Source organism: Mobula birostris, chromosome 29 (assembly GCF_030028105.1).
Source record: "Mobula birostris isolate sMobBir1 chromosome 29, sMobBir1.hap1, whole genome shotgun sequence".
NCBI classification, from domain to species: domain Eukaryota; kingdom Metazoa; phylum Chordata; class Chondrichthyes; order Myliobatiformes; family Myliobatidae; genus Mobula; species Mobula birostris.
In genome coordinates, this window is record NC_092398.1 from 34,608,123 (window position 1) to 34,627,430 (window position 19,308).

Here is a 19,308-nt window from a genome sequence, read left to right on the forward strand (position 1 = left end):
CTTCTGGTTGCTTTCCCTCTCGTACCAGGATGTCGTGCACCCGGTCAGAGACAACCCGGACCCTGGCACCCGGGAGGCAACAAACCATGCGGGTGTCCTTCTCACGTCCACAAAATCTCCTGTCTGCTCCCCTGACTATGGAGTCTCCAATGATGACAGCTCTCCTCTTCTCCATCCCACCCTTCTGCACCACAGGGTCAGACTGAGTGCCAGAGGCCCTGCCACCGTGGCTCACACCTGGTCGGTCGTCCCCGCCAACAGTATCCAGGATGGTAAACTTATTATTCAGGGGAATGGCTACAGGGGTGCACTGCACTACCTGTCTGCTCACCTTCGCTTCCCCCCTCTGACTGTCACCCAACGACCTGCTTCCGACAGCCTAGGTGTGACTACCTCCCTGTAGCTCTCATCTATGACTGCCTCATTCTCCCTTATGAGTCGAAAGTCATCCAGCTGCTGCTCCTTGGGGTTGTTTGAATGAACAGGAACACTGGAATGGGCAAAGTTGTGCCTGGTGTGGTCTGTCCTCTGATGGTTGATCTGTTAACAGCTGCATTGGTGGTTCAGTGGTAGAATTCTCGCCTGCCACGCGGGAGACCTGGGTTCGATTCCCAGCCAATGCAGTTCAATGCTTAGGGTGTGGTAGTGTAATGTGCATCTCTTTACAGTACCAGTGACCAGGGTCTGGCTGTTGTCTTTGTATGTTTTCCCTGTGAAATATAATACCTTCTCTTTACTCTGACTTTGTATGTTATACTTTCACACGTTCCTTTTACGGTTAGTGAGGGTGACATGTTTGTCACAACTTTATGGGCCGAAGTGCCTGTATTGTGCTGTAGGTTTTCTATGTTTCTATGTTAACCTTTAACCTTTGATTCTGAGATACAGCATGGTAACATGGAGAGATTAAGGACAGAACTAGACCACTGTCCTACACAGTGGAGATTGTGTCTGATATCATCTGGAGATGACACATTGACCAGTTGAGGAGAGCAGAGTCGAAGTTGGAGAGGAAAGGTGGCTGTTCCTGTCAGAACCACTTCCTGCAGCCTCAGAGTCAACTTCTGCCACCACCACGGAGGAGTCACCAGAACCTGACATCGTTTCACAAAACTCACCTGCCGAGCAGGACAGGTGTTAACCCACAAGTAGGAAATCCTGCATAGCAATGAAATCTTTACACCTGAATGGAGAATTTAAAGTTTGCAATGCTGTGAGTGTCTGTATATAGCAGTTGTATTGTATTGTATACTGGGTCTATAGTTGATGCGTTCTCTATTGAGTTGGAGTTTACAGCTAAACAGGGAGGAGTGTTGTGTGTTTGCAATTTCATAGAAACATAGAAAACGTACAGCACAATACAGGCCTTTCGGCCCACAATGTTGTGCTGAACATGTACTTACTTTAGATATTACCTGCGGTTACCCATAGCCCTCTATGTTTCTAACCTCCATGTAACTATCCAGGAGCCTCTAAAAAGACCCTATCCTATCCTCCACCAGCACCGTAGCCGGCAGCACATTCCACACGCTCACCACGCTCTGCGTAAAAAACTTACCCCTGACATCTCCTCTGTACCTGCTTCCAAGCACCTTAAAACTGTGCCCTCTCGTGCTAGCCATTTCAGCCCTGGGAAGAAGCCTCTGACTATCCACATGATCAAGCCTCTCATCTTATCAGGTCTCCTCTCATCTGCCACAGCTCCACGGAGAAAAGGCCGAGTTCACTCAACCTATTCTCATAAGGCATGCTCCCCAATCCAGGCAACATCCTTGAAAATCTTCTCTGCACCATTTCTATAGTTTCCACATCCTTCCTGCAGTGAGGTGACCAGAATTGAGCACAGTACTCCAAGTGGGATCTGACCTGGGTCCTATATAGCTGCAACATTACCTCTCAGCTCTTAAACTCAATCCCACGATTGATGAAGGCCAATGCACCGTATGCCTTCTTAACCACAGAGTCAACCTGCGCAGCAGCTTTGATGTCCTATGGATTTTGATCACAAGATCCCTCTGATCCTCCACACTGCCAAGAGCCTTACCATTAATACTATATTCTGCCATCATATTTGACCTACCAAAATGAACCACCTGCAAACACACATCAAAGTTGCTGGTAAACGCAGCAGGCCAGGCAGCATCTCTAGGAAGAGGTACAGTCGATGTTTCGGGCCAAGACCCTTCGTCAGGACTAACTGAAGGAAGAGCTAGTAAGAGATTTGAAAGTGGGAGGGGGAGGGGGAGATCCAAAATGATAGGAGAAGACAGGAGGGGAAGGGATGGAGCCAAGAACTGGACAGGTGATTGGCAAAGGGGATATGAGAGGATCATGGGACAGGAGGCCCAGGGAGAAGGAAAGGGGGGTGGGGGGAAAAACCGAGAGGATGGGCAAGGGGTATAGTCAGAGGGACAGAGGGAGAAAAAGGAGAGAGAGAGAAAGAATGTGTGTATATAAATAAATAATGGATGGGGTACGAGGGGGAGGTGGGGCATTAGCAGAAGTTAGAGAAGTCAATGTTCATGCCATCAGGTTGGAGGCTACCCAGATGGAATATAAAGTGTTGTTCCTCCAACCTGAGTGTGGCTTCATCTTGACAGTGGAGGAGGCCGTGGACATTCGTCTTTACAGTAGAAATGAACCACCTATCCATCTGCCACTTCTCAGCCCAGTTTTGCATCCTATCAATTTCCTGCTGTAACCTCTGGCACCCCTCCACACTATCCACAACACCCCCAACCTCTGTGTCATCAGCAAATTTACTAACCCTTCCCTCCACTTCCTCATCCAGGTTATTTATAAAAATCATGAGAGAAGAGGTCCCAGAACAGATCCCTGAGGCACACCACAGGTCACCGATCTCCATGCAGAATATGACCCATCTACAGCCACTCTTTGCCTTCTGTGAGCAAGCCAATTCGGGATTCACAAAGCAATGTCCCCTTGGGTCCCATGCCTCCTTACTTTCTCAATAAATCTTGCAAGGGGTATCTTATCAAATGCCTTGCTGAAATCCATATACACTACATCTACTGCTCTACCTTCATCAATGCGTTTGGTCACATCCTCAAAAAATTCAATCAGGCTCATGAGGCACGACCTGCCTTTGACAAAGCCATGCTGACTATTCCTAATCTTATTTTGCCTCACCAAATGTTCATAAATCCTGCCTCTCAGGATCTTTTCCATCAAATTACCAACCACTGAAGTAAGACCTACTGGCCTATAATTTCCTGGGCTATCTCTACTCCCTTTCTTGAATAAGGGAACAACATCTGCAACCCTCCAATCCTCCAGAACCTCTCCCATCCCCATTGATGATGCAAAGGTCATTGCCAGAGGCTCAGCAATCTCCTCCCTCACCTCCCACAGTAGCCTGGGGTACATCTTGTCCAGTCCCGCTGACTTATCCAACTTGATGCTTTCCAAAAGCTCCAGCACATCCTCTTCCTTAATATCTACATGCTCAAGCTTTTCAGTCCACTACAAGTCATCCCTACAATCGCCAATATCTTTTTCCGTAGTGAATACTTCAGCAAAGTATTCATTAAGTACCTCTGCTACCTCCTCCAGTTCCAGACACACTTTTCCACTGCACACTCGATTGGTCTTATTCTCTCACGTCTTATAGAAACATAGAAACATAGAAAATAGGTGCAGGAGTAGGCCATTTGGCCCTTCGAGCCTGCACCGCCATTTATTATGATCATGGCTGATCATCCAACTCAGAACACCGCCCCAGCCTTCCCTCCATACCCCCTGACCCCCGTAGCCACAAGGGCCATATCTAACTCCCTTGCTCTTGCTCTTCACATACTTGTAGAATGCCTTGAGGTTTTCCTTAATCCTGTCTGCCAAGGCCTTCTCATGGCCCCTACTGGCTCTCCTAATTTCATTCTTGAACTCCTTCCTGCTAGCCTATTAATCGTATGGACCACAATCATTACCTAGTTTTTTGAACCTTTTGTAAGTTCTTCTTTTCTTCTTGACTAGATTTACAACAGCTATTGTACACCATGGTCCCTGTAACCTACCATCCTCTCCCTGTCTCATTGGAATGTACCTATGCAGAACTCCATGTAAATATCCTTTGAACATTTGTCACATTCTTCCGTACATTTCCCTAAGAACATCTGTTCCCAATTTATGCTTCCAAGGTCCTGCCCAATAGCCTCATATTTCCCCTTACTACAATTAAACATTTTCCTAACCTGTCTGTTCCTATGGTAAAGGAGATAGAATTGTGATCACTATCTGCAAGATGCTCTCCCACTGAGAGACCTGACACCTGACCAGGTTCATTTCCCAATACCAGATCAAGTACAGCCTCTTCTCTTGTACATATTGTGTCAATGATGTTTAATGATGTTTGTTGGGGGACAAGGCAGTGAAACAACAGGAATACTGGAATGGGCAAAGTTGTGTGTGGTGTGGTCTGTCCTCTGATGTACTTAGTTTGGTTGATCTGGTAACAGTTGCATTGGTGGTTCAGTGGTAGAATTCTTGCCTGCCACGCGGGAGACCTGGGTTCGATTCCCAGCCAATGCAGTTCAGTGCTCAGGGTGTGGTAGTGTAATATGCATCTCTTTAGTGTTCAGTGTGCATCTCTTTACTTTGTAGAATGACTTTACCGCTTTTATGGGTTAGGGTGAGTGAGAGTGGGCATGTTATAAGCACTGTGTCTGTAGGTGAATTGTAGGGGTCCAGTGTGGGTGACAGCAAGCTGTAGATGGTGTCCTTGACCAGCCTCTCAAAGCATTTGCTTATTATTGAGGTAAGTGAAACAGGATGCCAGTCGTTCAGAAATGTTACCTTGGTCTTTTGAGGTACAGGGACAATGGTGGATGTTTTGAAGGAGGAGGGCCCTCTGCTCGGGGAGAGGGAGAGATTAAAAATGTCTGCAAACACACCAGCCAGTTGTGCCACACACTCTCTGAGTACCCGCCCTGGGATGCCGTCCAGTCCCGCAGCCCTGCGGCTGTCCACTCGTTGGAAACACTTGCACACTGCAGCCTCAGAGACGACCGGGATGCAGGTCACATTGGCGGCTCTCCTCGGGGGCTCAGTGTTGGCGACATTGAACCGAGTGTAAAAAAGATTTAGCTCCTCTGGGAGAGAGACAGTGATGTTAGCAGCACCACTGTGTTTAGCTTTGAAGTCTGCGATGGTGCGCAGACCCTGCCATAAGCTGTGTGTGTTGTTGGTGGAGAGTTGTGACTGGATCTTGTCCCTGTATTGTCGTTTTGCTGCCTTGATGACTATGCGTAGACGGTAGCTGCATTTCTTGAGTTCCTGGTGGTTACTGGCAACACAAGCTCTGTCTCGTGCAGTAAGTGCTGCTCCTGTTGATCCAGGATTTCTGGTTTGGATAGACCCTGACCGATTTTTGGGGGACAATATCCTCAATGCACTTCCAGATGAAGTTTCTGACCATTGCATGAACTCGGAGACATCCTCATTCTGAAAGACATTTTGGCTAATGTGATCAAGGCAGCCCTGTAGCATGGAGACTGAATGGTCGGACCAACAGTGGGCAGTTTTAACTACGTTTCAGCTTATGCCTGTACACGGGCAGAAGCAGGATGGGGGAGTGATCAGACTTGCTGAGCGATGGACGGAGGAAGCTTTGAAAGCATTGTGGAAGGGAGAGTAGCAGTGTGTGAGTATGCTACCCTGCCATGCTCCCCTGGGTGTGTTGACAAAACTTCAGAGAGATTTTAGTCAGCGACGTTCGATTGAAGTCTCTGGCAACGATGAAAGTAGCCTCCGGGTGTACAGTCTCCAGGGTGCCGATGGTCTCCTACAATTCCTTGGGAGCCAGGTCAGTATCAGCCTGCTGCAGAATATACAGCTGTGATAATAACAGCCGTGAACTCCCTAGGCAGCCAGGAAGGTCTACACAGCAGCAGTCCCGGTGACTTATCCAACTTGATGCTTTCCAAAACATCCAGCACACTCTCTTTCTTAATATCTACATGCTCAAGCTTTTCAGTCTGCTGCAAGTCATCACTACAATCACCAAGATCCTTTTCCATAGTGAATACTAAAGTAAAGTATTCATTAGGTACCTCTGCCATTTCCTCCAGTTCCATATACTCCATACACACTTTCCCCCTGTCACACTTGATAGGTCCTATTCTTTCACATCTTATCATCTTGCTCTTCACATATTCATAGAATGCCTTGGGGCTTTCCTTAATCTTGCCCACCAAGGCCTTCTCATGGCCCCTTCTGGCTCTCCTAATTTCCTTCTTAAGCTCCTTCCTGTTAGCCTTATAGTCTTCTAGATCTCTAACATTACCTAACTCTCTGAACCTTTTGTAAGCTTTTCTTTTCTTCTTGACAAGATTTATTACAGCCTTTGTACACCACAGTTCCTGTACCCTACCATAACTTCCCTGTCTCATTGGAACGTACCTATGCAGAACTCCACACAAATATCCCCTGAACATTTGCCACATTTCTTCCGTACTTTTCCCTGAAAACATCTGTTTCCAATTTAAGCACTCAATTTCCTGCCTGATAGCCTCGTAATTCCCCTTACTCCAATTAAATGTTTTTCTAACTTTTCTGTTCCTATCTCTCTCCAATGCTATTGTAAAGGCAATAGAATTATGATCACTGTCTCCAAAATGCACTCCCACTGAGAGACCTGACATCTGACCAGATTCATTTCCCAATACGAAAACAAGTCCAGCCTCTCCTCTGGTAGGCGTATCCACATGTTGTGTCAAGAAACCTTCCTTAACACACCTAACAAAATCCATCCCACCTAAACCTCTTGTTCTAGGGAGATGCCAATTGATATTCGGGAAATCAAAATCTCCCATCACAACGACTCTGTTCTTATTACACCTTTCCAGGATCTGTTTCCCCATCTGCTCCTCGATATCCCTGTTACTATTGGGCGGCCTATAAAAAACACCTAGTAAAGTTATTGTTCCTTTCCTGTTCCTAAGCTCCACCAACAGAGACTCAGTAGACAATCCCTCCATGACGTCCACCTTTTCTACGGCCGTGACACCATCTCTGATCAACAGTGCCACGCCCCACCTCTTCTGCCTCCCTCCCTGTCCTTTCTGAAACATCTGAAACTCGGCACTTGAAGTAACCATTCCTGTCCCTGAGCCATCCAAGTCTCTGTAATGGCTACCACATCATATCTCCAAGTACTGATCCACACTCTAAGCTCATCCGCTTTGTTCACAACACTCCTTGTATTAAAGTAGATGCATCTCAAACCTTCGGTCTGAGCACGTCCTTACTCTATCACCTGCCTATCCTCCCTCTTGCACTGTCTACAAGCTTCCTCTATTTATGAGCCAACCTCCTCTTCCCCAGTCTCTTCAGTTCGGTTCCCACCCCCCAACAATTCTAGTTTAAACTCTCCCCAGTAGCCTTAGCAAACCTCTCCGCCAGGATATTGGTTCCACACCACCCCCACCAACCAGATTCAAGTGCAACCCGTCCTTTTTATACAGGTGACACTTGCCCCAAAAGAGGTCCCAATGATCCAGAAATCTAAATCCCTGCCCCCTGCTCCAATCCCTCAGCCACGCATTTATCCAACAGCTCACTCTATTCCGATACTCACTGTCGCGTGGCACAGGCAGTAATCCCAAGATTACTACCTGTGAGTAATTTAACACTATCTGTGTTAAATATGAGCTTTATTTGTCACACATACGTCAAAACATACAGTGAAAATCATCGTTGGCAGCAACGAGCAACACAGTCTGGGGATGTGCTGGGGACAGACCGTAAGGGGTGAAACACTTTCTCTGCCAGAATAGCATGTCACCCTCACTAACCCTGAAAGGAACGTGTGAAGGTATAACATATGAAGTCAGAGTATGAAATAGTTGTAAAGAGAAGGTATTATATTTCACAGGGAGAATGTACAAAGACAGCAGCAGGAATAGGACCAAGGTCACTGGCACAGTAAAGAGATGCACACTGAACACTAAAGAGATGCACATTACACTACCACACCCTGAGCACTGAACTGCATTGGCTGGGAATCGAACCCAGGTCTCCCGCGTGGCAGGCGAGAATTCTACCACTGAACCACCAATGCAACTGTTAACAAATCAACCAAATTATGTACATCAGAGGACAGACCACACCACACACAACTTTGCCCATTCCAGTGTTCCTGTTCAATCAAACGACCCAAGGTTCACTGCCTTGTCCCATAACAAACATCATTAACTCTTTGGTGACACAACTCTTTCAGCAGGTTCACAACTTCCAAAACTCACTAGGTCTGTTCAGACATCCCCCACTCTGGATCAACCTCGACCTGGCGAGATCCTCTCCGGGTCACAGACCTGTCGTTCTCGATCGTCGCTCATCCATGAGGCACCTTTTTACACATTTCTCTGGAAAATTTTCAGTCGTCACTTTCAGTTCATAGCCCATTATCAACGTCAACTTTATTGTCATATCCACAAATACAATGAAAGAATTTCTTGCAGGCGCAAAACATCAGCGAGGTAGGATTCACAAGAGAAACATATATATTTCACATCAATTACAGGTTCAAGATAGTTTAAGGTCATTTCCAGTACACAAGTGGAATAATCGTTATTCAGGATCTGATGCACAAAAAAACAAAATATGATAAAGGATTTATTATCTACAAAAACAACAGGAATTCTGCAGATGCTGGAAATTCAAGCAACACACATCAAAGTTGCTGGTGAACGCAGCAGGCCAGGCAGCATCTGTAGGAAGAGGTGCAGTCGATGTTTCAGGCCGAGACCCTTCGTCAGGACTAACTGACCTCTTCCTACAGATGCTGCCTGGCCTGCTGCGTTCACCAGCAACTTTGATGATTATCTACAAAACATCTTTATTAGAAATTCAGTGCTATATATACAAAACAGGGACTAACATGATTACTACATGACAAATAGACAATACACAGTAAACTGAGATGTTTCCATCTCTGTCAATGATGGAAATAACTCCCCGTGGAGCCCAATGGTCACAGAACCCCTCTATGGTCGCCGTGGATAACGCGTGTTCCTTCACAATATTTACCCGGGCACGAACATACCCCCTAAACATTGCTAGGCAATCTACCCGGGCAGATCCACTCACCACCCCTTTCCAAGACCCTCGGGTGGCTGATTTGGCCAGCCCCAGGAGCAAGTTGACAAGGACATCCTCATCCCTCTGTGCCCCCCTCCTTACTGGATGACCATTTACAAATAGGGTGGGGCTAAAATGCAACATAAATCAAAACTTACAGTGAAAAGCATCGCTGGCAGCAACGAGCAACACAGTCTGGGGATGTGCTGGGGACAGGTCGCAAAAGTTGAAAAAGTTGTTAGCATGTCACCCTCACTGACCCTGAAAGGAACGTGTGAAGGTATAACATACAAAGTCAGAGTATGGAATAGTTGTAAAGAGAAGGTATTATATTTCACAGTGAGAACAGAAGCAGGAATGGGACCAAGGACACTGGTCACTGTAAAGAGATGTACACTGAACACTACATTACACTACCACACCCTGAGCACTGAACTGCATTGGCTGGGAATCGAACCCAGGTCTCCCGCGTGGCAGGCGAGAATTCTACCACTGAACCACCAATGCAACTGTTAACAAATCAACCAAATTAAGTACATCAGAGGACAGACCACACCACACACAACTTTGCCCATTCCAGTGATCCTATTTGTTTAAAAAACTCCAAGGTTCACCACCTTGTCCCACAACAAACATCATTAAACATCATTGACACAATATGTACATAAGCCTGCAAGAGGAGAGGCCTGTGGCGACGCCAGAGATTTTCTCTTGCTGGTGCTGCAGTGGGGCTGAATTACGCAGTGATGGTGCTTTGGTCCTCTGGCTGTTTATGGCCAACAGGGCCAAGTTGCTGTTCCGAGCATCGCCGCTGCTGTTCTTTAGGTAGTTCATGAGGCTTCTGAGGCAAGAGAAACTCCGTTTGCATGAGGTAGATGTCAGAGGTAGAGTCAGTGACATGCAGATTAGTTTGCATAAATCTATCAATGCATCGCGGTCGGGTCTCATTGGAGATAGAAATTCCACTGTGTCATTCACTGCCTGTCCTTGCTTTTGTTTTGTTTCCAGCAGACTCCGAACCTGATGTAGCTCTGCAGTCAGGTTCACTTCAGTCACTCCATAGTATTGGGCCATTGGCCAAAGACAATTCTTCTCTGGGAAGAACTTGTGTTTGGGACTCAATGCTGAGACTCCAGTCAGAACACCCCCAGTCTCAATTAAGAACCATCTTTTCATTTCAGTCAAAAGTCTGTCGATTACTGAATACAAACAGTGGTTGAGAAGGTCATCAGAGGATGTGACAGGTGTGCGTTCAGTTTGGGCCTCAACAACAAAATCATGTAGGCAGCAGAGTGGCTGGACCTGTCCCTTTCATGTGGTCTGCTCTGTACACCGGCCTTGATGCACAGGTCCCTAGCTCTTGCCTGAATTTCACTCCATGATCCTCTCATATCCCCTTTGCCAATCACCTGTCCAGCTCTTGGCTCCATCCCTCCCCCTCCTGTCTTCTCCTATCATTATGGATCTCCCCCTCCCCCTCCCACTTTCAAATCTCTTACTCACTCTTCCTTCAGTTGGTCCTGACGAAGGGTCTCGGCCCGAAACGTCGACTGTACCTCTTCCTAGAGATGCTGCCTGGCCTGCTGCGTTCACCAGCAACTTTGATGTGTGTTGCTTGAATTTCCAGCATCTGCAGAATTCCTGTTGTTTCCATGATTCCTCTCCCCGTTTTGCTGAGAGTGCATCGATAGCAGACTGAGCCAAGTCCACAGCGGATGAAAGCTCCAAACTGGGAGATTGGAGCTGGTCTGACATGAACTTGGTGATTCGGAATAAATCCTCAAACAGAGTGAGAGGTAAAGCAAACTGCTCGTCAATCAATCCACTTAGAGCTCTGGCCTCCGTTTTCCTCCGTGCATTTGGTTAATCCATAATATCCTGTAGTGTAGCTAGAATGGCAGGGAGTGATTTCCTTATAGCCCACAAAACTGTTTACTGCCATGCCCAGCGTGTTTCTGACAATTTCTTCAACTCCACGGGCTGTGCAGTTGATTCCAGTTCTCTCTGTTTCCTCATGAAAAGATCGTGGGTAACAGAGTTTGAAAAGAAGTTGTAAAGCAGCTGCACAGTGTCAAAATACTCACCCACCTGCGTGTTGTACATTGCTCACAACATCCACTAAAACAGGATTAAGTCTGTGAGCATGGCAGTGTATATATAATGCCTGCGGGACCTCTTTCCTGAACCTCTCTTGTACCCCGTCATTGCATCCGGGCATCACTGCCACCCGGTCATAACACTGACCTATACACGTGTTCTGATCAATAACACGCTGGGCGAGCGTCTGTTCAATGCGTTTAAGAAGTGACTCTGCATCCAACCCTTCTGCTGGAGTGAAGTGCAAGAATTCTTCAAGCACTGTTTTGTTATTCAAATACCGCACCACCACTGATATTTGCTCCTTTTTACTCAAGTCTTTACTTTCATCCGCCATGATGGCAAAACGTCCAGCCTCCTCAACTTCTGCACTGATTTGACGTCTGACCATATCTGCCATAATACCCATAATTTCATTTTGGATATCGTGATGGGTGTTTTTTTTGCATTTCCAGGATTGTCCTCTATTTTTTTTAGCTACAGTCTTATCAAAATGTCCAATTACACTGAGCAACTCAACAAAGATTCCCCTATTGCCAGATCCATTATCCTCCCGGTGTCCTCGCTGGGCAATGCCTTGGTAGAGACTCAACCAGTGCTCTCATAGATTCACGATTTTCTTGGACGTCCTTTGTCAAGCATATTTCCCAATCTTGAACTGTCTTGTTTCTCAATCTGAATTCAGCCCATGTCTCCATCGCAAACTTATGAGCTGCACTTACATGGTGGGTTTTGAAAGCTGTTGTAGCTTTCCGCCAGTTGTGGTAACCGGTGACAGTGAAGGTAGACTCAGAATGGAACCCATGTCCTCCACACGGGAAATGCCTGCATGCGAAGCAGAACGCAGTATCTTTGTGATCGAATATCCCAGCCAGTCAAACCAGCCACGAATAAAACTCCTTTGCTGATTGCCAAACTGTTGTGAGCAGTGAAGGGTACGTTTTCAATGCTGGCCGACGGGATCCTTCCTCAGGCTGCTGGCTAACATCGCTAACAGTATTCCCACTAGAACTTAGAGCAGCTTCATCCACGTTCTCTTCCGAATCCCGTTCCATTTCATGTTCCTCTACTTCGCCCTCACACTCCCTCGATGAACTGTTGTCGTCCTCATCCCCACTTATTTCTTTCTGCACGTCACTTTCAATTAAGACAGGCTCAGGCTGAGACACCACTGATTCCTCTGGACAAGGTCGTTTTCTCACTAAAACTCGAAACCATTTTTCACGCCAGCCAAAATAATACACGTGCCAGGCCCATGCTAGCTTGTAAAAGCACAATGTGTGTGTGTGTGTGTGTGTGTGTGTGTGTGTGTGTGTGTGTGGCATCCGTTAGACTCGCGAGTTCACGTATCTGCGCCTGGATGTATACTAACAATCTCTCGCGTGAGTGAGAGTGAGTGACATCACCACCTTAAGTGACCTTAGATCAGCTTAACTGATCTGAAGGCAGCAACGGCAAGACATTGACAACGAACGAATAAGGAGAAGTGTAGAGTGGACAAATTTCAGTTAATTTCTTGGTGGTGCTATGGTGGTGCTATTGTAATTTCTGCTGGTGTTATAGCACCAGTTAGTACCACCTTAGCACCACCCCTGGGAGAGGCTGTATTTGATCTGGTATTGGGAAATGAACCTGGTCAGGTGTCAGGTCTCTCAGTGGGAGAGCATTTTGCAGATAGTGATCACAATTCTATCTCCTATACCATAACATTGGAGAAGGATGGGAACAGACAAGTTAGGAAAACATTTAATTGGAGTAAGGGGAAATATGAGGCTATTGGGCAGGACCTTGGGAGCATAAATTGGGAACAGATGTTCTCAGGGAAATGTACGGAACAATGTTTTGGATATTCAGAGGATATTTACATGGAGTTCTGAATAGGTACATTCCAATGATACAGGGAAAGGATGGTAGGCTGCAGGAACTGTGGTATACAAAGGCTGTTGTAAATCTCGTCAAGAAGAAAAGAAAAGTTTACGAAAGGTTCAAAAAACTAGGTAATGATAGAGATCTAGAAGATTATAATGCTAGCAGGAAGGAGCTTAAGAATGAAATTAGGAGAGGACGAAGGGGCCACAAAAAGGCCTGGGCGGACAAGATTAAGGAAAACCCCAAGGCATTCTACAAGTATGTGAACAGCAAGAGGATAAGATGTGAGATAATAGGACCAATCAAGAGTGACAGTGGAAAAGTGTGTATGGAACTGGAGGAGATAGCAGAGAAACTTAATGAGTACTTTGCTTCAGTATTCACTACGGAAAAGGATATTGGTGATTGTAGGGATGACTTGCAGTGGACTGAAAAGCTTGAGCATGTAGATATTAAGGAAGAGGATGTGCTGGAGCTTTTGGAAAGCATCAAGTTGGATAAGTCACCAGGACCGTACAGGACACTGCCAGAATAGCATGTCACCCTCACTAACCGTAAAAGGAACGTGTGAAAGTATAACATACAAAGTCAGAGTCTGAAATAGTTGTAAAGAGAAGGTATTATATTTCACAGGGAGAACGTACAAAGACTGTAAAGAGATGAAGACTGAACACTGAGTATTGAACACCCAAAGCATTGAACTGCATTGGCTGGGAATCGAACCCAGGTCTCCCGCGTGGCAGGCGAGAATTCTACCACTGAACCACCAATGCAACTGTTAACAGATCAACCATCAGAGGACAGACCACACCACACACAACTTTGCCCATTCCAGTGTTCCTTCTTACACATTTCTCTGGAAAATTTTCAGTTGTCACTTTCAGTTCATAGCCCATTATCAACGTCGAGTTTATTGTCATATTCACAAACAATCTTGCAGGCACATAGAATTGGCAAGGTAGGATTCACCAGAGAAACATATATATTTCACATCAATTACAAGTTCAAGATAGTTTAAGGTCATTTCCAGTACACAAGTGGAAGAATTGTTATTCTGGATCTGATGCACAAAAAAACAAAATATGATAAAGGCTTTATTATCCACAAAACATCTTTATTACAAACTCAGTGATTTATATGCAAAAGAGGGACTAACATGATTACTATATAACAAATAGACAATACAAAGTAAACTGAGATGTTTCCATCTCTGTCAATGATGGCAATAAGCCCACGTGGAGCCCAATGGTCACGGAACCCCTCTATGGTCGCCGTGGATAACGCCTGTTCCTTCACAATATTTACCCAGGCACGAACATACCCCCTAAAGATTGCTATGCAATCTACCCGGGCAGATCCACCCACCACCCCTTTCCAAGACCCTCGGGTGGCTGATTTCACCAGCCCCAGGAGCAAGTTGACAAGGACATCCTCATCCCTCAGTGCCCCCCTCCTTACTGAATGACCATTTATAAATAGGGTGGGGCTAAAATGTAACCAGAAGGTGAGAAGCAGCCCACACAGATACGCAAAAGGGGCTGCAGCCTCACACACTCCATGTACATATAGTACACAGTCACCTCCAGCCCACAGAAGTGACGTGCAGGTGGGATATCCGTGTACAAACTGAAGAACATGTTGCAGGGCACCACTCTATGCAGCAGCCTCCACCCCAGACCCCCCAGGTGCATGGAAAGAACCCCCTCGTAAAGGGACGTCCATTGGAGACCTCCCTCACCACCAGGTGGAACGACAGGCCGCCGTGGCGTGTCGGGACGAATATGATAAAGGCTGAGGGGGAAGGAGGACGAGCCAGTGTTTAGCTCAATACCCCGTGGGGTTAGCACTGAACTGCCCACAGCTGTGGTCTGCACGAATCAGCACTTGCCTCAGTGCTGAACTGGCAAGTGACACTCGGTACAGGAGTGTCTGCACATAACCGACACAATTTTCACAGATGGTGACTATCTATCACACCAGTGGCATCTGCATCCTGGAATAATGAGATGCCAGTCCAGATTTTTATTTGGGAAAACGTCAACTCCTTTTCCCACAGTGACAAACCGGCACTCAGGAGGGAGATTGAAAATCTGGCTGAATGGTGCAACAACAACAATCTCTCACTCAACGTCAGCAAAATCAAAGAGCTGATGATTGATTACACGAGATGGAAGCTGGGGGTCGTCATTGGGAGATCAGAGCTGGGGAGGGTCAGTAACTTTAAATCTTTTTGCGTTATCACATCAGAGGATCTGCCCTGGGACCAGTACGTAAGACCGAGCACTAAGAAGACACAATGGCATCTCAGCTTTCTTAGAAGTTTGTGCAGCTTTGTCATGTCACCAAAAAACTTTGACAAAATGCACAGTGGAGAGAATCCTGGCTCGTTGTATCACAGCCTGGTAAGTGAACACCAATATTCAGAACCGGAAATGGTATGCTTTGTAACTTCAAAACATTAAACTAGTTCAAAGGAAGACTGGGAAATACGAAAATGTGGGTCTAACTTGGTGTTTACTTTAAGCGAGGTTCACCTGTATCACATGATAGTGTGATGACATATGAAACTCACGTAATTTTACATATAATCCGTAACGAATTACTTAAATAAACAAGAATGCTTCATCAAACAATATGACAAGATTACTAAAACATTATTGAAATTAAGGTTCAAAAAACTAGATAATGATAGAGATCTAAAAGATTATAAGGCGAGCAGGAAGGAGTTTAAGAATGAAATTAGGAGAGCCAGAAGGGGCGGACTGGATTAAGGAAAACCCCAAGGCATTCTACAAGTATGTGAAGAGCAAGAGGTTAAGATTTCAGAGAATAACGTGACAGTGGAAAATTGTGTATGGAATGGGAGGAGGTAGCAGAGACTCTTAATGAATACTTTGCTTCAGTATTCACTACGGAAAAGGATCTTGGCGATTGTAAGGATGACTTACAGTGGATTAAAAAGCTTGAGCATATAGACATTAAGAAAGAGGATGTGCTGGAGCTTTTGGAAAGCATCAAGTTGAGTAATTCTCTGGGACCAGATGAGATGTACCCCGACTACTGTGGGAGGTGAGGGAGGAGGGGAGGAGATTGCTGAGCCTCTGACTTTGCATCATCAATGGAGACGGGAGAGGTTCCAGAGGTTTGGAGGGTTGCAGATGTTGTTCCCTTATTCAAGAAAGGGAGTAGAGATAGCCCAAGAAATCATAGACCAGTGAGTCTTACTTCAGTGGTTGGAAAGTTGATGGAAAAGCTCCTGAGAGGCAGGATTTATGAACATTTGGAGAGGCGTAATTTGACTAGGAATAGTCAGCATGGATTTGTCAAAGGTAGGTCATGCCTTGTGAGCCTGAGTGAATTTTTTGAGGATGTGACTAAACACATTGATGAAGGTAGAGCTGTAGATGTAATGTACATGGATTTCAGCAAGGCATTTGATAAGGTACCCAATGCAAGGCTTATTGAGAAAGTAAAGAGGCATGGGATCCAAGGGGACATTGTGGATCCAGAACTGGCTTGCCTACAGAAGGCAAAGAGTAGTTGTAGGAGGATCATATTCTGCACGGAAGTTGGTGACCGGTAGTGTACCTCCGGGATATGTTCTGGGACCCTTACTCTTTGTGATTTTTATAAATGACCTGGATGAGGAAGTGGAGGGATGGGTTGGTAAATATGCTGATGACACAAAGGTTGGAGGAGTCGTGGATAGTGTGGAGGGCTGTCAGATGTTACAGCTGGACATTGACAGGATGCAAAACTGGGCTGAGAAGTTGCAGATGGAGTTCAAGGCAGATAAATGTGAGGTGGATTATTTTGGTAGGTCAAATATTATGGCAGAATATAGTATTAATGTTAAGACTTTTGGCAGTGTGGAGGATCGGAGGCATCTTGGGTTCCAAGTCCATAGGACATTCAAAGCTGCTATGTAGGTTGACTCTGTGTTTAAAAAGACATACAGTGTATTGGCCTTCATCAGTCATGGGATTGAGTTTAGGAGCCGAGAGGTAATGTTACAGATATATATGACCCTGGTCAGACCCCACTTGGAGTACTGTGCTCAGTTTTGGTCACCTCACTACAGGAAGGATGTGGAAACTGTAGAAAGGGGTGCAGAGGAGATTTACAAGGATGTTGCCTGGATTGGGGAGCATGCCTTATGAGAATAGGTTGAGTGAACTCGGCCTTTTCTCCTTGGAGCGACAGAGGATGAGGGGTGACCTGATAGAGATGTATAAGATGAGAGGCATTGATCGTGTGGATAGTCAGAGGTTTTTCCCCAGGGCTGAAGTGGTTTACACAAGAGGGCACAGTTTTAAGGTGCTTGGAAGCAGGTACAGAGGAGATATCCAGGTATGTTTTTTACGCAGAGAGTTGTGAGTGTGTGGAATGGGCTGCTGGCAACGGTGGTGGAGGCGGATACAATAGGGTCTTTTTAGAGGCTCCTGGATAGGTACATGGAGGTTAGAAACATAGAGGGCTATGGGTAACCACAGGTAATATCTGAAGTAAGTACATGTTCAGCACAGTATTGTGGGCCGAAGGGCCTGTATTGTACTGTAGATTTTCTATGTTTCTATGTTTCCATGAAATTGCAAACACACAACACTCCTCCCTGTTTAGTTACAAACTCCAACTCAATGGAGAACGAACACATCAACTAGAGACCCAGTATCCAATACAACTGCTATGTACAGACTCCCACAGCATTGCAAACTTTCAATTCTCCATTCAGGTGTAAAGATTTCATTGCTATGCAGGATTTCCTACTTGTGGGTTAACACCTGTCCTGCTCGGCAGGTGAGTTTTGTGAAACGATGTCAGGTTCTGGTGACTCCTCCGTGGTGGTGGCAGAAGTTGACTCTGAGGCTGCAGGAAGTGGTTCTGACAGGAACAGCCACCTTTCCTCTCCAACTTCGACTCTGCTCTCCACAACTGATCAATGTGTCATCTCCAGATGATATCAGACACAATCTCCACTGTGTAGGACAGTGGTCTAGTTCTGTCCTTAATCTCTCCATGTTCCCATGCTGTATCTCTAAATTAAACGTTAAAGATTAAATATGAGTTTTATTTATTTGTCACACATACGTCGAAATTTACAGTGAAAAGCATCACACATAAAGGTTGCTGGTGAACGCAGCAGGTCAGGCAGCATCTCTAGGAAGAGGTACAGTCGACGTTTCAGGCCGAGACCCTTCGTCAGGACTAACTGAAGGAAGAGTGAGTAAGAGATTTGTAAGTGCAAGGGGGAGGGGGAGATCCAAAATGATAGGAGAAGACAGGAGGGGGAGGGATGGAAAGCATCGTTGTCAGCAACGAGCAACACAGTCTGGGGATGTGCTGGGGACAGGCCGCAAGAGGTGAAACACTTCCAGTGCCAGATTAGCATGTCACCCTCACTGACCCTGAAAGGAACATGTGAAAGTATAACATATAAAGTCAGAGTAGGTATTATGTATTTAGGGAAGGTATTATATATTTAGAGAAGGTATTATATATTTCACATGGAGAACGTACAAAGACGGCAGCAGGAATTGAACCCAGGTCACTGACCACTGTAAGGAGATGCACAAAACACCAAACATGAAAGAGATACAGATTGCACATTGAACTGCATTGGCTGGGAATCGAACCCAGGTCTCCCGCGTGGCAGGCGAGAATTCTACCACTGAACCACCAATGCAACTGTTAACAGATCAACCAAATTAAGTACATCAGAGGACAGACCACACCAGAAACAACTTTGCTCATTCCAGTGTTCCTGTTCCTTCAAAAAACTCCAAGGTTCACCACCTTGTCCCATAACAAACATCATTAAACATCATCGACACAATATGTAGATAAGTCTACAAGAGGAGAGGCTGTCCTTGATCTGGTATTGGGAAATGAACCTGGTCAGGTGTCAGGTCTCTCAGTGGGAGAGCATTTTGCAGTTAGTAATCACAATTCTATCTCCGTTACCTTAGCATTGGAGAGGGATAGGAAGAGACAAGTTAGCAATGTCTTTAATTGGAGTAAGGGGAAATATGAGATCATCGGGCAGGAACTTGGAAGCTTAAAATGGGAACAGATGTTCTCAGGGAAATGTACAGAAGAAATGTAGCAAATGTTCAGGGGATATTTGTGTGGGGTTCTTCATAGGTACGTTCCAATGAGACAGGGAAAGGATGGTAGGGTACAGGAACAGCGGCGTACAAAGTTAGTTGTAAATCTAGTCAAGAAGAAAAGAAAAGCCTCCAAAAGGTT

At 45.7% G+C, this 19,308-nt stretch overlaps 6 non-coding genes across 6 annotated transcripts; 2 read left to right on the forward strand and 4 right to left on the reverse strand.

The window, feature by feature from the left end:
* Positions 1-552: 552 nt before the first annotated feature.
* On the forward strand, positions 553-623 carry trnag-gcc (transfer RNA glycine (anticodon GCC)). The gene has a single exon. It is a non-coding gene; the product is annotated as a tRNA-Gly (tRNA).
* A 3,854-nt stretch (positions 624-4,477) lies between these two features.
* trnag-gcc (transfer RNA glycine (anticodon GCC)) lies at positions 4,478-4,548 on the forward strand. The gene has a single exon. It is a non-coding gene; the product is annotated as a tRNA-Gly (tRNA).
* Positions 4,549-8,006: 3,458 nt separating this feature from the next.
* trnag-gcc (transfer RNA glycine (anticodon GCC)) lies at positions 8,007-8,077 on the reverse strand. The gene has a single exon. It is a non-coding gene; the product is annotated as a tRNA-Gly (tRNA).
* A 1,455-nt stretch (positions 8,078-9,532) lies between these two features.
* On the reverse strand, positions 9,533-9,603 carry trnag-gcc (transfer RNA glycine (anticodon GCC)). The gene has a single exon. It is a non-coding gene; the product is annotated as a tRNA-Gly (tRNA).
* A 4,161-nt stretch (positions 9,604-13,764) lies between these two features.
* Positions 13,765-13,835, reverse strand: trnag-gcc (transfer RNA glycine (anticodon GCC)). Its single transcript has one exon. It is a non-coding gene; the product is annotated as a tRNA-Gly (tRNA).
* A 4,839-nt stretch (positions 13,836-18,674) lies between these two features.
* On the reverse strand, positions 18,675-18,745 carry trnag-gcc (transfer RNA glycine (anticodon GCC)). The gene has a single exon. It is a non-coding gene; the product is annotated as a tRNA-Gly (tRNA).
* Positions 18,746-19,308: the final 563 nt, after the last annotated feature.